The sequence below is a fragment of the Amblyomma mixtum genome, chromosome 3, assembly GCF_055824585.1.
Source record: "Amblyomma mixtum isolate Tamu chromosome 3, ASM5582458v1, whole genome shotgun sequence".
Lineage (NCBI taxonomy): Eukaryota > Metazoa > Arthropoda > Arachnida > Ixodida > Ixodidae > Amblyomma > Amblyomma mixtum.
In genome coordinates, this window is record NC_143014.1 from 381,354,641 (window position 1) to 381,369,351 (window position 14,711).

Genomic DNA, 14,711 nt, shown 5'->3' on the forward strand with positions numbered 1-14,711 from the left:
TCCTTTGTGAACTTGGAGGCCTATTTCTTTGCGGCGAATCGCTCTCCTCCCAGCGGAGGCTGAGTGCACTGCATCGGTGTCCCAGTGTGTGTGTGGTGACGGCTGATCGGGGCCCTTGGCTCGCGCGAAGCTCGAACCCGCGGTGGGTGGTGGCCTGTGTCCACTTAGAAACCCACAACTGGCGCCCAACGTGATAAGTCATTGGCGCTTACGCCTTTGATGACACATTAGCCGAGCAGGTCGCCTTGCCGATCACGCTTGCGCACCATGTCTACCCCCAGCGGGGCACTCGGTAGCTACATGTCGGCTCCCTACGGAGTTGTAGCGTCGTTTGATCCGCTGGCTGCTGTTCCTTCGAATAGCCAGACACCGTGGTTGGCCGCGGCCCCCGTTGGGGTTTACGGCGCCACAACCCAAAATGTCGACCACGCGGCTCCCATTGGAGCTGTATCGGAAGCACCCTGCGGTGCATCCGCTGGTCACATGCCTCAGCTGTGCACGCTTTCCGCCCAGTGCGAAAGCAGTTCGTGTCACGCTGCCGCAACCGGCAGTTTCGAACAGCAGCAGCCGTGCCCCGCGAGCAGTCAATTCTGCTCTGGGAACGGCGAGGCGCTGGCCCGGTTCCCTGCGGAAACCGCGCCGCTCATCGAACTAGGAGCCTTGCCTCCCTCGTTCGTGCAGCCCGCCCAAGCCTCCACTGAGGCCGGGGCGCAGGCGCTGCTAGCCAGTGCTGCCCAGATGATCCAGTCGCTGTCAGGGGCTGTTGGGACACTTTTGGCCACGCCGAAGTTGTCTCACCCCGCGGTCAAGTTGCCCATGCCAACATACCGCGGATATGATGACCTACTCAGTGCCCGGGATTTCCTTGAGTCCCTCACCCATTATCAGAGAACTATGGGTCTCACTGAGCAGGTGGTGCTTGCACACATCATCCCCGCAGCGCTGACTGACACGGCAGCTCGGTGGCATCGGCTTTCCGGCCACCGGGCAGCGACTCTCGAGGAGTTCCGTGCAGCATTCCTGCGCGAATTCCTGCCCGCTGACTACGAGCGTAGGATGCGGCGAGAGCTGGAGCTCCGTACTCAGGCTCCGGATGAGTCGCTGCAAGAGTATGTTCGTGCGATGGAAGACCTTTTCTCAATCGCCGAGCCCAGAGCCTCGAACGAGGAGCGTGTCGAAAGGACGATCAGGCAGGCACATCCGACCTTTTCGGCTTACCTGCGCGGCGGCCGATTCCGAGATTTGGAGGAGCTGGCCGCCGAGGCAAAGCGCATTCAAGGCGACATTCTCGCCGCGCGCGCCTATCGTCCGCCACCGCCGGCAAGCGAGGCCCTTGAGCCACGCTGTGCATGGAGAGGGGCCTTGCCCTTACCCAACCGGCGACCACCCGCACAACCTGCCTTTGCAGCTGTTAGCGGGCAAAACGAGGCATGGGAGTTGAGCGACAGAGCTCTCGATCCCTACTCGTACGGGAGACGGGCAGCCTGCGCTGCACCGTTTTCTGAAGCGCGTGCTGAGGGGCGCCAAGCGCTCCAACGCACAGCGGAGGGGGAAACCCGACTCGGCCGACCCTTTGGTCGTGCAGCGGGCGGACCCAGGCAGGGAGAAGCGCCATTGTCCCGCGACCAAGCTCGCGGCGGTGTGCGCTGTTTCCGCTGCCAAGAGAGGGGCCACTTAGCAAGAGAATGCACCGTAGCCAGGCCTCCTGCGAGGCAGGGAAACGGCGGCGGGGGTCGGTCGTAAAGGGACCACCGGCCCAATCTCTGCTAATTCCCTCTGCGTACAGAGCAAGCTGCCTTGCTAATGCGCACGCGCCGTTTATTCCGGTCACCATTGCTGGCCGCGAATTTTCGGCGTTACTGGATACGGGAGCCAGCGCTTCCTTGTTCGGTGAAGAGGTGTTGTCCCACTTGCAAAAGCACTCTGTGCGCTTGCGGGACTGCCGTACGGCATTCAACCTTGCGAAAGGCGTAGCCCATTCGGCTGGCGCCGCGAGGCTGACTGTCAGGTGGGGAGAGCGGACGAGACGCACGCGTTTCATCCATCTCCCAGGGCTCAGTGTGCCCATGATTCTCGGACGGGACTTTCTCCTGAAAACCGGGATCGTGGTGGACATTGCGAATGGCGGCTATCGCGACGGACCATTTTCCCAGCTTAAGCCGTTCATTAGCCCACCGGCGTCAGTATCTGCCTGCGCAGTGAAGGCGTTCGGAGAGTGCCACGCTCAGCGGACAGGGCCACGCCCTTGTGTCGAGCGTTCCGTCGTTCAGCCTCCCCATTGGGACCGAGCGGCGCGGCACGACCAGGCACCACATCCGCTGGCCGCCAGTGCGGTAACATTGGATGCCACACAGAAGGCTCGTTTGACAGCGCTATTGCATCAGTACGATGAGCTCTTCACGGATCAACCTGGCTGTACCACTTTAGTGAGCCACAAGATCCACACTGGAGACGCGCTTCCTTTGAAGTGCAACCCTAGACCCGTCAGCCTTGCGAAAAGGCAGGTGATTGATGGGTTGCTGGATGAGATGCTGTCGGCGGACATTATCCGCCGCTCGTCCAGCGCCTGGGCGTCTCCGGTGGTGTTGGTGCCTAAGAAAGATGGCAGCCACCGTTTGTGTGTGGATTATCGCCGTCTAAATGCGCTGACTCGCAAGGATGCCTATCCGCTCCCGACGATCAGCTCAATCGTAGGAAACCTGGGCAGCGCGCGGTATTTTTCCACGCTAGATGCCTCCAAAGGTTACCTACAGGTCCAGATGGCTGACACTGACCGGTCCAAGACCGCGTTCACGTGCCACAGAGGGCTGTTTGAGTTCACTCGTATGCCCTTTGGTCTCTGCAATGGTCCTGCGACTTTTCAGAGGCTCATGGACCGCGTCCTGGGGGAAGCGAAATGGTCCCACGCCATGTGCTACCTGGACGATATCGTGATTTATTCACGAACCTTCGATGAGCACTTAGGCCACATTGCCGACGTGCTCGAGAGGGTACGGGCTGCTGGGATGACTTTGAATCCTGCGAAAGCCCAAATAGCGCGGACCCGGGTTCAGTTACTAGGGTTCACGCTGGGCGAGGGCTCTATTGAGCCTGATGCGGAGAAACTTCGAGCCATACTCGAATTTCCCGCGCCCAAGGACGTACGCGGCCTCCGCCGCTTTCTGGGAATGGCCAATTTTTATCGGTCGTTCATCCCGTCCTGTGCCCGCGTGCAGGCACCCTTGACCAAGCTCTTGGGAAAGACTGCAGCGTGGCGATGGGGGCCCGAGCAAGAGCGATCCTTTCGCCTCCTGTCTAGTGCCATTGCCGAGACAGCGCAGCTCAGGCTACCCGACCTGACCAGACAGTTCGTAGTCCAGACTGACGCGAGCGATCTGGGTTTAGGAGCAGTTCTCCTACAGGAATTCGATGGCGTGCTGCAACCGCTGGCCTTTGCCAGCCGCTCCTTGCTGCCCTCGGAGAGGAATTATTCCGTGACCGAGAAGGAGTGCCTCGCCATCGTGTTTGCACTGCGCAAATTTGACGTCTACCTTGATGGAACGCAATTCGTGGTGCAGACAGACCACAGTGCGCTCAGTTGGCTGATGCGGCTCCGCGAGCCTGCGGGTCGGCTGGCGCGCTGGGCTCTCCTGATACAGCATTACGACTTTTCTGTGCAGTATCGAAAGGGGAGCACAAACGTGGTAGCTGACGCGCTATCCCGTGCCCCACTCGCCAGCGGCGCCTTGACGCCTGTAGGCGGAGGGGGCGAAACAGCGGACGAGCCGCCGGGCGGCAAGGAGGGGGAGCCCGCAAACGGGTTAACCCATTCCGCTAACCAGGCAAGCAGCGCTTCGCAAAGCGGACGAGAGGCAAAGCTCCTCGCACTCTAAGAAAAAAAGGTGTGATCTTAGTCCTTTAAGGGGGTAAATCCACTGACGCTGTGGCGAGCCCCTTTTGGTGCAAATTTGCACCCCCGTCGGGGGACTAAGTGTGTGTGGTGTAAAGTTTAGGCTTCAATAGGAGTAATGTTATTCCGTTTGATCAGGTGTAAGTATAAGCCCTTTATGACTAACGTTACCCTTCCTCAGAGAGACTGACGCTTAGGCCGTGAAAGTGCAAACATATGCTTTACTTTCTGGTGCATGTTTGCACCCACTCGGAATAAGCTTATGCTCGATCTCAAAGCGTAAACTTATCCTCCCAAGGGCTACAATTAAGCCTTTCAAATGAGCTTACTACAACGCTCCTGAAGTGCAACTTTACACCTTATCAATGGGCGTAACGTTGTTCTGCAAGAGGATATGGTTTTGATCTTTTCAGGTGCACCCTTACACCGTGTTAGAAAGGGTAATGTTAAGCGTAAACTTACCCTCGCAAGGGCTATAGGTAAACCTACCTAATCAGTTTATAACAGCGCTCCCGAAGTGCAACTTTGCACCGTATCAGTGGGCGTAACATTGCTCTGCAAGTGTGTATGTTTTGCTCGTTGAGGTGCATCCTTTCGCCTCTTTTGGTAGGGTAAGGTTACCGTCCAGAGGACTGTAGGCTATCCCGTATTGCAGTGTATTGATACACCTTCTAGAAAGTAAGGCACAGGCGCGTTCGCTGTGATACTTTTTGGGCCTGGAAACTAATTCCCTATGTAAGTGTGTGGTAACGGTGCATCAGCTGTAATGTATAACTCACATTGCAACTAAACGCAGCATTACCATACACCTACAGAACAAAGCTACTCGCTGAAAAGGCATGATAAGTACCTCATTTTGCGTGCAGTTCAGACATTTTTTTCTTCCGCAATCCTGGTTATGTTTGTGTTAGTGCGATAAGTTTGTGGCGTGCCGTGCAGCACATCAGAAGGCAGTTTTGCACTCCAGTGACAGTACACCAGTACGCACAACAGGGTTTATTTCGTATTGAGTTTAAAATGGCAGCATAACTCTCAGTAGTCTTCTGTCAACGTCGTGATGGCATCCATTGTCCAAGTGAACCTGTGTGAGAAAAAAAAGATCGTTGAAGCATGCGGGGAGGTACACACATTTAATGCATAAATTTTAATCGAACATTTTCGGAAACCCGTAAGTCGTCTTCTCCGCAAATTTGTTTTCCAAAAAAAAGGTCTCGAACCCATTGGGTACACTCAATCTTCGAGCGTATGAAAACTGCGGATGATCGCACTCTGCCTGCAGCAGCCTAGCCAGGAGAAGGAGGGAGATCGTCCTTTGTCACAGTGCTATGGTGAGTGGGTTCCGTGTTCTGGCTAAGAGTGTGGGGGAAGGAGAGTTTCGGAAGGGAGGAAGTTGAAGGCATGGTGTTGTTCAGCAGAAAAATTTTTAGAATGCTATATATGAGTTAGCTCACTACTGGCATAGGAACAAAGGCCCATTTCCTTCCACTTCCTGCCTATAGCCTCTACTGCAGTGCTACAGAAGGTTGACTGCAATACCCTTTTCTATACTGTACCACTGTACTCTTTTGACTGCCCTCTCGGGGCCATCCTTACAAGCCAGTTTCCTCAGAAGGGGGAACTTGACTCTTCGTTTCCACAATGTATGCGAGAGTGTCGTCTGGGAACGAGACCTTTTGGTTGGAAAAGAAACCTTGCGGAGCAGCTGATTTACAGATTAAAGGCCAAGAAAATAAATAGAATAATGAACAACACAAGCTCTGGACACTAAATCATTGTAGAATCGTTCATGCTACGTGACAGAAGAACATGCATGCCCCTACAAGTAGACCAAACTGTAGGCTCCTCATATGATGCACATATCAAACATGCAGTGGAAGTAGCGCGCAGCTCCAACTTCTAAAATGGCCTAGTTTTTTTATTCTTTTTTTATTTGCAGCGTTCTTCCGGCGTTGATTCAAAGGGGCACGATGATGCTGCTGAAATCAGCAAGACATACGAAACCGAAACGCAGTATAATTGACGGTTCTAAAAGAAGAGGCAGGGTATCTTTATTCACCTGTCATGCATGCAGTGGTGCTACCAAGTATTCACTAATATTATGAGCCTGGAACACTTTCAGCAAGCAAAAATAAACTGAAGAGAAAGTTGTTGTCCAGTTATACTTTTGGCGCTAGAAAAATTCCGGCTGAATTTAGAAAGTTTAGCTCCTTATCGCAGCGCCTGCGTGCAACAAAGGCGCATGCGCACTGAGATCATGCGTTTCTTTCTGCAACAACTTGCAAAATTATATACGTCAGATTCTCAAGAAGGATGGTTTCCGATTTACAGGCAACAGTCTCGCATTCTTTCTAGAAAAGGAAGGTGGGAGAAGCCCCTAATCTATTTCGGCATCGACTGACGCATCTCCCCTTTTGTGGGCCGAGCAGGAATTCCCCGTACGGAAATGTCATATCTGGTTTGATATGAAAAAATCCAGATATGAACAAATAGGGAATTGGGCATATAAGGTCTTATATGAATATACGGGCGTATATAGCCTGATATGCCCAATTCCCTATATACCATTATGTGAATGGAACTCATATAAGGAAATATATGTGCATATGGTCGTATATGTCCTGATATGCCCAATTCCCTATATATCCATATCATGACTGAACTCATATATGACAATATATGAATATATCTGGCGTATATGACCTGATATGCCCAATTCCCTATATAATCATATCATGATTGAACTCATATAAGCATATATCTGGCATATATGGCCTGATATGCCTAATTCCCTATATATCCATATCATGAATGAACTCATATATGGATATATCTAGCATATATGGCCTGATATGCCCCATTCCCTATATATCCATATCATGATTGAACTCATATATGGATATATCTGGCATATATAGCCTGATATGCCCAATTCCCTATATATTCATATATGGATTGAACTTATATATGGAAATATATGTATATATGGTCTTTATATAGCCAGATATGTCCTATCCTTATATGACCATATCTGATGGAGCCCATATATGGGATTTCTATATATGGTCTTTATATACCCAGATACGGCCAAATCCGTATATAGCCATATCTGCGAACAGTCATATATGAATGAATATACTTATATGGGCCATATATGGCCAAATATAGATAAATCTGTAATGTCCATATTTGGCTGGAGCTTATATATGGAGCTAGTTCTATATACGAACATATACTGACAGATCTGCACATAACCTTATATACTTTTGGTTAAATGTTGAGGGGAAATTTTCCCTAAGGCGGAGCAAACTTCCATTAAGGTATTAATTACTTATTCGCATCCATCCAAGCACAGTCATACACCATGTCCCCAGACCAGGACGAATCTTTTTACGAAAGAGCAAAAGTTTCTGTGGAAGCTGTGTCGGGTCCCTTTGTAGCCGTGTGACTGCTTGGCAGAATGAAAATGAGTGATTAATCCCTTATTAAAACCTTATAAGCTTTCATATGGAAATATATAATAAATGACAGCCTATGTATATGTGCCCTCATACGGCGAGATCTACCGAAGGAGACGGTACAAAAAAAATTGAAGAAATCCAACGATTTGCGGCGCGCTTCATCTGCAATCTCTGCAAGCACCTAGGCTCCCCTTCTCCAATGTTGCATGCTGCTACTATCACATTAGCCAATAAAGAGTGAACCTGGGGCATGGCGTCTCCAAACAGTGATGGAGGGCGGCCAAACAAAAGATGTAATGAAATTAGTTGCAACCATTGCAGAATGCTGTCATACATATGCCGTTATCGCCACATGCAGACGTAAGCGACTGTGCAGTACGTCCTTACCGCTACTACTTCAGATTAATACAGCTTAAATTTTTGACGTAGATTTTTATTTTATAACTTTGAGAGATACGTTGGTGCTGTGTAGGGGGTTATACAGGATGGTTAACATTATGTAAGCGATAAACCTGATTTAATAGACGATTAATTAACTAACATTAACTAATAAACATTTTATTTTGATTCTAAGGGGCAATATTATGTTGCGAAATTAAAGGCCGTCATCGTAAAAGGTGAGCCCAGTTTCTAACTTTTTTTTAATTGGTATAGGAGTTTGAAATATCGAGTGCCAGATTTTGCGCATTTCAAAGCTCGCTGAGTTGGTTTACCCGCATTGAAAATGCATAAAACTGTCGGTCACTTTTTTATGCATCAAACATGAACACCGTTTGTGTATTTTATGATCTAGAAAAAGTTTCTTTGAATTCGGCGACGATACGACGCGCAGCGACGCGTTTATGAATATGCGAAGCGGACAAGGCAATTCACTGAGCTTGCAAGTGTGTATGTTCAGTATTTCGAACCACATTAACGATTACGAAAATTTAAAAGCTAAGGTTATGTTTCTTTACTGACGGCCTTCATTTTCGCGATACAGACTTACGCCCCAAAATCAAAATTATGAAAGCTGATTAGTTAAATATAATTAATCATTTTTCAGATTATTGAGCTCTATTACGTACATGCCCGTCTTGCTGTACGGTCCACCTTCACTGACCAAACCAACATATCTCTCGCACTTTGTAAAATAAAAATCTGTAAACGTTAAAAAATGTCATCCAATACATCTCTAAGTACTGCTTTAAATTGAAAAACCTCTCGGTTTTATACTGCTCTAAAGCTCCTGATAATCATATAGCATAGGTAACACAAGTAACACAACTACCACACAGAAATCGCGCAGGAAATTTTATTGGGGTACATTTAATGCTCTTGTTGTTCTATAGTTCTGTATGCTTCTTATCGTCGATGCTTTTCTTTCTCGCTCCTTATTTCGCTGAGTTTAGTGCCCACGGCCAGCAACAGCAGCTTTCCGGAGAGCTCCCGCCCCTTCTTGGTCGGCAGGAACGTTGTGTAGGCTGCGTGGGAGATAATTTAGAGCGATAATGATATAAATCTGCGCAGAATTATGCACTGAATCCGAGACAGCCTACCGCAAAATCCAATGGGGGCTATTAAAGGTGCCCTGCGACGTACATAAAGCATGGGCTCTTTAATCTTTGTATGCAGAGTAAGGGACATTGTGAGTCCTGAACGCGCAATGAGATCACCGAAATCATAATATTTGATATTTTAATCTTCGCTAGAAATGCTTGTTTCGAGCCGATGGTGTCGCAACGCGGCGGCCATTTGCGGCAGCGGAAATGAGGTGGCATCTAGATAGGGTGCTGCCTTTCTCATTGGTTGGGCGTCCAGTTTGCATATTGTTCCTTCATACTTGCCAAATGGATCCAAAATATTATGTCTCTGAGTACTGCAAGCTTTTTCGCATGCCACAAAAACTGGAAAGAAGCAGGGAAAGCGAACGAAAACTAACCAGAATACAGCTAGGGGCGACACTTTCCATTCCGCTTCAAACCTTCATGGCGGCCAGCGCTGTTCAAAAAACGTTGGCTCAGACCAGAAAGCGCGCGCGTCGAGACCGGCCGTGACCATACCAAGACGGCAGCGAAAAAAAAGCCAGTCGACACACCTTGCCCAAAATGTGAAGAGAAAGGCCGGACAGGAGACGGGAGTCGAGTTTGGGGGGAGGGGGGCTACCGCTGACAGCCTTGCAGTCCGACTCAAAAAGAAACTTCGGGGAGCTTCCTTTGTCGTGTCACCCCTGCCCTACTACGGCGTCGCGTACACGGGGGGAAGACGCCGTCAAAATGCGCGGCTGTCTACAGCCCCGACAAAGCAACTGCATGCACGCTTCCGCTGCGTGGGCGCGAGGCGCGGTTCTGATTGGTAGCGCCCAATGTCGGTACTGGGTGAGTGAAATGGGAGAGTGAAATGCGTTTTCGCCTGAGCTTTTCATTTCGAATTTTCAGAGTGGAATAACTTTCGCTTGCATGCCCCGATTTCAATAATTCTTTTTGCTCTGGTCTCTGGAACGCATGATGAATCTATTTAATAATATTAACTGGTAGAGAGCAAATCATCGCGATGCCCCTTTAAAAGCTTTGTCTCATGCTTTTTTTTCGGGCTTTACCATTAAAGTTTCCTGGCACAACCGCGAACAGAGACAAGTATACGCCAATTGTTTCTGAAACACGTTCGTTCGCACTAACCACCCGAAATAAAACGCGTACCAGCTCTTCATTCCACTGCTCCTGCTTAGCTGTAGAGCGCAAGCCTTGTGGCAAATGTAATGGGGCCATTGTCACCTAATTGGATACGCAGAACGCAGCAATGCTGATCCCGTGTTAAAATAGAATTAGCACTATTACTTACGACAATGAAAAGGGTTCAGTTCCTGATACGTGCATATGAGAGAATCCATTACAGCTTGCTGTCTACGTCTCGTTACTTAGAAAATACATCCCTAACTAGCCCCGCAATGTGCTTAGTGAGGTTAGTCTATGTTTTTTGCGTTACACAATTCATGTCATGCACTTGAACTACCGCTGGCAGGAACGCAACTCGGTGGCGGTAAAAATTTCGCTACTGAAAAATGAGAGATTACTCTCCGACTGCACATAGCCCAGCTTACAAATAAATCATGCATTATGATACCATTTAGCTTAATTTATAGCCCTATCATCGAAAACTGCCGACAGCATTGGCAAAGGTAAACAACAAAGCAATACGGGAAAAACAGTAAATGGTTGTTCACGCTTACCTGAAATATTGATGATTGCAGGTTCACAGAAACCTTGGTATTTCCCGCTCACTTGCACCCTGGATCCTTCCGATGGCTCATCATCCCATGCATGCTTGGCGCAGGTCTTTTTAACGCCGTCAAAAGTGTCTTCTTTCTCAAAACGCACAAGTGTGGCGCTGTACCATGATTTCAAAGGGAAAACAAGTGGATGCAACAACGGGTATAACCGGAAATTGCTCGCCCGGCAGGAAAGTGCGTAGCGCACTGCAGAGTCCGGCTTCTAGCTCTGTGCAACAGACGGCAGTCAAGGGTGGCGCCACCAATGCCTTCCTTAGCAGATATCTGTGCATATCTGTGCATGTCAGATATCGGCACCTGCGCACGGGCGCTCACGCACGCGTCAGAAGCGGGGTCCGGTTTACAACAATGGGAGGACCGCGGGGGCTCTCGGGGACTCTTTTTCTTCATGGATTGAAGCTCTTTCAGCCTCCCCTAAATTTTCTTGGAATCCTTGCAGATCCCCAACCATCTCTTGTTCACGGCTTGACATTTTTTTCAGTCGGCTCCCGAGGGGGAGCGAGCCAGCACCAGGAGCATGGAGGTTCATGCCACTTTTCGACGGCCGTCGCGGCGCGTGCTGGGCGCGCAGGCGCTTCTCGTGTGTGCCTTGGAAGTGTCCATCGAGATGGGGCTTTATATCGCGTGTATCTTTATCAATATAAATATAACTAACGATACCCCTGCTGCGTCGTTGCTTGAAATCCCGTCGAACCGATCGCCACTCTAGTCGACGGAGCTTTGCGGAAATTGAGAAAAAGATATTTTAGCGGAAAGTTGAGCACTCTTCGGCGTCCGGCCGACATTCGACGGTTTCAAATGCTTACGAAATGCGAACAGAGACCGCCCCTGTCATTGGCGGTGGCCGTTATCTTGCCTCAGAGCCGCGTCCCGCAACTGCTTCGGCCCTCTTGATTTCGACATCTGCTGCTGACTTGTTTCTTCTCCTCTTTGTTTAGCACACTGCTTGCGTTGTCACTAATTTAGTACTTCAAGTTAATGACTCGTCATTCAGCATTTACAGCGTGCGCGTGAAATTTCAGCGGGAATACACAAATGTCGACTGCACTGCAGTACCACCGTTGTCTGCATACCTGTGATCGTTTGTATGGCATAAAACGCAAGCTATGTTAAATATTCCCTTTCTGATGCGCGGATTGCAACTGTACTTGTTTACAGAGCATGATCACTGCAAGAAGACCGGATGTTTGCGACGAAACACTTGATAGCCGGAGAACTGGCGCTTTCCGGTCGTGGTAGATCCGCTTTCTTCCATACCACAAATATTCGGTGCTGAACTGCTTTATCCAGAAGCATGTTCGACGATTAATCGCATCGACGAAAATGATCTCATTTGTTATCCACGAGCGGCGCCAGTGGTCGACTGTTGACGGCTCCCTAAAGCAATGCTCGGCATGCCGGGTGACACCGGTGCTTCCCGCTCGTTCTATTCGTCCTGCGATATCAGCAATCCTCCGCTAAGGGTTACAGTTTCCAAAACATCACTTATGACCATTTGCGTTCGCCAAACTTGTGTATTCGCTCTCCACAAAAGCCGAGACCACATACGCGAACAATGCCGACTAGCGCTTATTCGTCGAAAGCAAGGGTCTCATCAAAGCAGCTAATGACGGCGCTGGAGAGCTCGGAAAGCGCCGTGATATGGTCTGGTTGCGTGCACAATGGACTTCAATTCTAGAGACAAAAGCTATCTTTCTCTGATTTAGTATTTTTTTGCAGTAATATGGGGAGTCATCATATTAAGAAGCAAACAGAAGGATCGTGAGCGTCAGGTTCATTATAAGGTTCAGGCTGTACAATCCAGCCGGAATGAAACGCGAACACGCATATCGCCTTCATTTTCTACATTGCAGAGAGGTGTTCACTTGCAGCCAGTTTAAAAATATGTACTTCGGTAGACCCTTCACCCCGACACAGGAATCAGGCTAGTTCTGCACTACAGTTGAAAGTAGACAGGCAAAATATTTTGTTTTTTTTTTTCACATGCGCTGTTCGCTTGCCATGCTGTAGACGGAACAAAATGGGCTATTAACATGTGGCCAGTAAATAATTTACATTGCATGTTTTTTCTCTCATGGTGTTTCGAATGGGGTTTTAATAGCCGGCTGGGATGTCGATGTTAAGTATAGGCACCATGCGCTGCAGTTTGGCGAGCACGAGTGACGTCATCTGTGTAACAGGGAAGGGGGGTGGGGGACGTTGCTCTCTCGTTCAGTTTGCAGTCAGCTAGGAGAGCGCCAAGATATTCCCTCCGAAACCGTAAACAAACTTCGCTAATGATGGGAGGCTCGACCTACTGCTGTGTTTATATATGAAAATTAAAATTTCATCTCTTTTCATGAAGACCATGCATGCTTGCGCATGCATATGAGGGTCCACTGGAACGGACTCTATTTTGGAGCTAAATTCAGGAGTGCAAACTGGGAGCGGATTTACATAGTCTGGGGTGTTTTCAAGGTGTCATCACTGGTAGGAGTCCTAGGAGTTGTTTTGTTTCTTTGTGTAAAGAGAGGGAATGCGCTGAGTAATTGGCAGTGGTTTTTGGGGGCGTTCTTGGAGAGGACATCTTTAGTTTCAGACTACGGTTTTTTATACATCTGTGTGGTTCAGCGGGTTAGGGCAGTTTTTTTTACATGCGTGCGTGCGCGTTGTGGGTACGATGTAGTTTTTCTGAGCGTGCTTATGCAGTTTTTCAGGATGTTTCGCTTATAAGTTTTTCTGTATGGGTTTGTATCACGTTGCATAGAGCGGATTAAAATTTTTTATATTGTTATCGGTGAATTCCCGCCATCTAAAACTCTTTTCTGGATCAATAGAAAAAAAAAACTTGAAAATACATTACATTTTGTAACGTAATTTATTGAATTTTACATCGCTAAACCCTTCCTAAAGTTTACCATCACAATGCGATACATCACGGCCAAATTCCTTTGCTCTCCCTAATTAAATTAATGCCCTGAGGAAATACCTAACACAAAAGTCCTGTAACATACGCAGCAAGAAATGCTTAGTTTTTTTGTTTACTTACACCAATGCTTCTCTGAGCGGAATACATGTACATAAAACAAAGCAGTGTTCATCCTGAAGACATCTAGTATATAGCACTACCATTGTCTGTGTGTAGTAACGATGCGTTTTTCGCCATTCCAGCCGACCATGTTATGTATGTGGATGTTAGGTATGCGGCTGATTTCATTATGTGAGTGAATTAGACACCTGTCCTTCAATCTGCAAGGGCACTTAAAGGAGCATGGACACCTAACTTTTGGGTGCGTGTTTTCTTCTTTGTAATGATGCGTGAGGCATTATTATACATGGAGTACCACGTGGTGTTCCTACAACTGCTAAGTAATTTATTATCGATTTTTTCTCTTGCTGTTTAAAATTCAATAACTCAACTATGAGTGGGACGTCAGTGAGTGAAGCATGAAAAACTGCGATATAATCGCTGCGTCCTCGTTTTAATTCACTACAATGCTGAAGCCAGTCAGCCAGCTTCACTACCCGGACTTGTAACGAATGTAAAACAGCGATTATATTGCACTTTTTTCATGCCTGCTTGTCATTTCCATTTTCGAAATTCTGTGTGGGCACGTCGCCGGCGGAGCGCATGGAGTCAGCAACGCCTCGACTGGTGCCCGTGCTGCTCGCGCTGCTGACACTCTCTTTCATTGTGAGCACGTGCCGTCCTGCTCGTGGGTGCACAAAAGAGGGGTTGCCGCTCGTTGTGAGTCATGACTGGAATGCCGCGACGTTGAGGGAGTGAAGAAACGTATTGTTGTGTCGGGTGCTGCCACAATAGTTCTCACAACATCAACAGCCAAGAGCAGCCTGTGGAACTCTATAGATTTCCTGGACATATGTGCGACATTCCTGAAAAAAAAATTCAATACTCGAAATTTGTAATCTACTGCCGAGGAAATTTTGGAGGTAATGGTGAATCTTTTCGATGTGTAGCAAAATCTTGCAGAACTTTTCCATCGCTCGCATCGAGCGATAACAAAAACATTAATAGCAAGACAGAAAAAAACAATGCAAGCATGTCGACGGGAGGTTGGTATAGTGAAATCTTCCAGTGTATAAAAAAATGCGTTGA